This window comes from Lampris incognitus, chromosome 1, assembly GCF_029633865.1.
Source record: "Lampris incognitus isolate fLamInc1 chromosome 1, fLamInc1.hap2, whole genome shotgun sequence".
Lineage (NCBI taxonomy): Eukaryota > Metazoa > Chordata > Actinopteri > Lampriformes > Lampridae > Lampris > Lampris incognitus.
In genome coordinates this window covers 105,219,408-105,225,407 of record NC_079211.1, presented here as the reverse complement: position 1 = coordinate 105,225,407, position 6,000 = coordinate 105,219,408, and positions in this window count along the sequence as shown.

Here is a 6,000-nt window from a genome sequence, read left to right as displayed (position 1 = left end):
TGTCAGAGGTGAATGCACCACTACGTAAACTACTGAAGGAAAGCAGTGAGTTTGTATGGGATGCAACACACGACAAGGTGTTCCAGAACATGAAAGATCTCATTGTACAGGAACCAGGTCCAGTCTTTACGTACTTTGATCCAGAAAAGGTACTGACACTACAGGTTGATGCATCCAAGAGTGGCCTTGGAGCAGTGCTCCTACAGGAAGGTAGGCCAGTTGCATATGCCTCAAAGTCACTAAATCAGTCTGAAGAAAACTATGCTAAAATTGAGGAGGAGTTCTACGTGGTCGTCTTTGGGTGTAAGTTCTTTCACCAATACGTGTATGGTCGCCACGTAGTCATCAAGTCTGACCACAAGCCTCTCGAATCGCTACTGAGGAAACCCCTCGCAGCAGCACCAGTCAGACTTCAACGCATGATACTGCAACTGTAAAGATATGACATCACTATCATGCACCGCCCCGGAAAAGACATTCCAGTCGCAGACCCACTGTCCAGGAAGTTAATCGTCACCAATGACACCAATCTGAGTGAAGGCATGGATGCCCAAGTACACATGCTCATGAGTAACCTACCTGTGAGTGACAGCAAGCTTATGGAAATCCAGGTAGCTACATCCCGAGATGCGCAGCTCACCGTGTTGAAACAGGTAATTCGGACTGGCTGGCCTGAATCAAGAAAGAAGTGTCTACCCAGTGTTGCTAAATATTGGAATCATAGGGACGAGATCACAGAAATCAATGGTGTGTTGTTCAAAGGTGAGAAAATTGTCGTTCCGCACACACTACGAGAAGAAATGCTAAGACGCATACACACAGGACACATGGGAGTAGAAAAGAGTAAACAAAGGGCTAGAGACATTCTATTTTGGCCTGGCATGAATGCACAGATAGAATATGTAGTGGAGAGATGTCCCATATGCATAGAGCGCCGCAGCTCAAACATGAAAGAATCAATGATCTCACATCCCATTCCTGAGAGGCCATGGCAGGTTGTAGGTACGGACTTGTTCACTTCTGAAGGACAAGACTACATAGTAGTTGTAGATTACTACAGTAGATACTTTGAGATTGAAAGACTACATCACACTACTTCGTCTGTAGTCATCCACAAAATGAAGGCCATATTTGCTAGACAAGGAATACCTGAGAGAGTTATCAGTGATAATGGTCCTTGTTATAGCTCCAGGGATTTCAAGCGCTTTGCAGAAGCATGGGAGTTTAACCACATCACTTCTAGCCCCCACTATGCACAGAGTAACAGCCTCGCAGAGAGAAATGCCCAGACAGCCAAGATGATACTAGACAAAGCCAAAGCAGGAAAAAAGGATCCACACCTCAGCTTGCTGGAGTACCGTAACACTCCAGTCGACGGCCTGAAGTCACCAGCCCAGCTGCTAATGAGTCGATGACTGAGGTCAGTACTTTCCACCACAGGTAAACAACTCCAGCCACAAGTTGTCTGTCAAAAGGCTGTGCATGCCAGGAGAGTACAGTGTCAGCACAGACAGAAGCAATACTATGACCGAAGTGCAAGACCACTGTCAACATTAAAGTGTGGTGACACAGTCCACATCCAACAGCCAAACGGACATTGGACACCTGCCACAGTCACAGAGCCTGCAGACACAGACAGATCCTACAACGTCCATACTGATGAGGGTCAAGCCTATCGTCGCAATCGTCGTCACCTGCTACAGCCAAAGGACAACACTACACACACAAGCTGTTAAGTACAGCCAGAACCAAATGATGGTACAGAACAAGGGACGTCATCACCAGACACTACATCTTCATATACGTACACTACCAGGTTTGGACGTGCAGTTAAACCAAGAAAGGTCCTTGACCTGTAAATGTAAAGGGTGTAGGCGGATTGCTGCCCTATGGACATTTGTCAAAAAACAAAAACAAACAAATAATAATATTCATATGTTGAACGTTACATTTTCTGAATTGCACTGAACATGCCAAATGCAAGAGTTAAAGTTTACTATTACCTGCTTATCGTGCTTATGTTGTATTTTGAATTGCACTGACCATACTGAATGCAAGATTTGAATATGGTACTTACTTCTTTATCCTACCTACTTACCTAAAGGGTATACCTCGTTCGAGTGTTCTGTTTATCATAAGCTAAAAAAAAGAAGAAGCAGTTATGTTTTTACTGTTGCCTTGAAATATTTAGTGTTTTAAAAAATGTGCACATTTAGAATAATGCACTTATGTCATAACATGGTTTACTTACTGGGGCAGTAGAAATGCGATTGATGCCAAATGTGTTGTATGTTATGAAGGCATTTTATTTTAAGAAGGGAGATGTAGTATTCCTGTAACCTATCACGTTACAGTTGATACGACAGCATATGACGTATAGTTGATACGATAGGATATGACATAGGACGTACGGAAGTACTGGAGGTCAGAGATGTCATGGAGATGCCCCGATGAAGTTCATTAAAGACAAATAATTTAAGTAAACTGCCTCATTCATTATACCGTATCAATGAATACGACAGAAGTGATGTAACATCATGGATGCCAACTGCATTAAAACATCACAGAAAAGGAAGACGACATTAAGAGTCAACAATGGAACAAATTGGAAGCTGACGCACTCTTACCACTCTGGAGGAGAAAAACGGCACAAAAAAACAAAAAAAATCTGCAAAAAAAAAAACGGGCCTAAAAATGCAGGTAAGAAATTATCTATTTACATTGATTTAGCCTTTTTTCCTCACAAGAGCTGTTGACATGCCGTTAGTTGAAATGTGAAAGGTTTGTTGGTTAGGAAGGCTAGCTACCATACATTACAGTGCTGCTACCGCGCTACCTAACATCAATTTTAGTTCATGCTCCGCTGGGCCAAAATATTATGACGCGTGACGAATGTGTTATGACAATTCGTTTTTTTTTTTTGTATTCCTACGGATGGGTTAGACTGTACAGCTCTTATTATCCGAGTAGCCTTTCAGTGTGGACATCTAGGGGAAATTTAAGCAGTCATCTTGCTTAGGAATAATGTTATAGTCTAGCTAGCCTAAAGTTTGCAAATTACCTTTGCCTTTTGGGTAATGTTATGTTGCTGTATTGTAGCGAATTCCGGGGGCAGCCGGGAACCGCCGCAGCCGGGATGCGAATCCGGGCGACCTCGCTAACCAGTCGACAACCGGTCAACCGGCTAGGGAGCCTACTCATTCATGGTTGTTACACTACCACCAACCCCCTTCGGCAAGCCCGTCCCCGCGCGTCAGCATACCAGCTCCCTCATGCCTCTGGGCGCACGCGCTTCCGATGGCCTCACGGTCTCACCATCCCACTTCAGACACCAGTGTAGCGAATTCAGGGGGCAGCCGGGAACCGCCGCAGCCGGGACGCGAACCCGGGTCTCCCGCACCACGGGCGACTACGGTAACAAGTCGACTAAAGGGTCCGGACGCGCTTTCGATGGTCTCACCATCCTACTTCTGACACCAGTGTAGCGAATTCGGGGGCAGCCGGGAACCGCCGCGGCCGGGAGGCGAACCCGAGTCGCCGCACTAACCAGTCGGATCCGACTCGTAAGTCAACCGGCTAGAGAGTCTACTCATTCACGGTCGTTACGGTATGTTAATAATGTCAACTAACTAGCCAGAGCTGCAAATTAGCATCATTTTAACAACAACAGTATTTTCTGTTAGAAATCCCCACAACGCGATTGGCTACACGTTATTCGTCCGTCGCAGCGACGAGGACAATCTAGTCATCCTCCGATGGATGACTGATGACTTGCGCAATGATTAAAGTGAGGAAGAGTTGCGCATCGTCAACCTCACTCTCTCGTCTGGGACCACCTACTACCAGTGGCAAGACTAAGCGAGACCACTGGCAATGGAGACGGATACAGAGTTTTCCTCAGGGTTTCTTCCCAAAGCCTTTCCCGTATATACCCGCAAGGCAGTGGAGGTTTTAAATCAGTTTGCCTTCTCCAAGATGAACTGCCTGACAAGGCTAACGAGCTTCATCTACCCAGGGACGAGCTACATCTACCCGGCATCGACCCCTCATCTACCTGGCTACACATATGGAGGAGCACTTGTTGTAATTCATGTTGAACATCTGACACCTACTTTTTATTATTTGCCTAGTCTACCTTGTTCCGTGCTAGCTAATTGTCTCCTGAAATCTAAAAAATGGATGATGCCATCTGAAATAATAGCATATATATATCACTCCGCGTGGATTGAATTAATATATAAAAGCACATTGTTGGCTATTGGATAAAGATGTTCAGCGTTAGCCTATGACAGTGGCTTGGGTTTGGGGGGCCCCACTAGAAGCTATTGCATAGGGCCCCAAAATGTCCAGAAAACAGCCCTGAGTATACACCCCACTATCACTGCACGTCATTTATATCGACAGCATGTTCCCGAAAACATGTCCTTGATCCTCAGATTTATCAATGTGTCCTGGTCTAGACCGGAGCAGAATTCTCCGTCTGCCCTTTGCTTAGACTAAAAAGCTGCTAAAAGCTGGGATAAATCCGGTGGGGGAATCAATCAGGATCATCCATGTTTATACAACTCCAGTGGATTACCTCACTGTTACTGGAATGGCCTCATAGGAATGAACGGCCATTACCACGGGGGGACTAAACACTGCCCTATTGTTTACATGAAAGGTAAGGCGGTCCTTGCTTTGGCTGTTTGAGAAAGACAGACAATTAGGGCAGGCCCCCCACACACAAACCCGCACCCCTTAATCCACAGTTGTCTGCAAGATAATCACATGCAAACATAGTGAATGAAAACAATGAGGAGCGGGATTATAACGAGGACTGTGTGTGTGTGTGAAGGCAGAAAATTGATAAATTTATCGTTTTCATGCTGGGGTATATTGATGGAGACTAAGAAGCATAGGGGGCTATCAAATTGTCGGGACTGTTATGGTTTTCGATTGTAATTGAATCTGTTCAAGAAGATGGAAGGAGCCTATAGCCCATCAATAAACCGATGGAATGGCATAGACGTTGTAGATTAAATGCAGACAATGTTTATTTATCCTTGCTGTTTGTTTGGCCTACAGTATGTGTTCATGGGCGCGTGCGGTTGCTGCAATAAAAGTCGTAAGGAAGGCATAGTTTTTGTTTGTGTTCCCTCGGTTCTTTGGGTGTTTCTCCATATGATCCTACATCTGACCCGAGTGTAAGGGCAAAGTTTATTCCTTACCAGATTGTAATGTTCTGTGCCCTCTGGCTATGTTAACTTATAACATTAATAAAGCAAGGACGACTTCTCTCGTGCTGGGTGTTTATTCACCGACCGGATTCCGACTGACGTTGTTACGTACATCACGTGACTTTGTTGTGGCGCTACGGAAAGCCGTAAGGGACATTAGCAAATCAAATATTACTAGCAAATATTACATCTCCCTTTTTCTGAAAAGTGCTGCTTTCTCTGCAGAGATACAGACCACGTTGAGCACGTTTATAAACGAATACAATCTTAATAAGAAAGAATATGAAAATGGAACTCTTATATAACTGGACTGCAACAAAGTAGTGTAAAACATTTCCTTCCCTGTCTAAATGTGACACCGTAATAACATTTCATCTTTTTTTTTTTTTTTTTTTTTTTTACATTCATAAGTCAAGGATTTGTCTTGGTTTGACCGTGCGACCTGACCTCGTGGTGTAACCAGGCTGTGTGTCTGGTTGTCGCTGATTGTTCGTGTCTGGAGGTTCAGCATGCTCTTGCTGATGGGCTTGTGTGTTGTTGTTAGCGCTGGTAACAGTCTGCTGTGAAGTGTGTGTGTGCGTAGTGTGAGTGTTCACTCTGCTTTGTCGCAGGTGTTGACGGTTGCGTTGGTAGATCTGACCTTCTTTGGTTTGGATGTGGTAGCTCCTGTCTGTGTTCGCTGGTCTTTCCACAGTTGCAGGTCTCCAGGATCCATCCTCCTGCCGGAAGCGGATTGGTGTGCCTGCGGGCAGGTGGGGCAGAGGTTTGGCTGTTCGGTTGT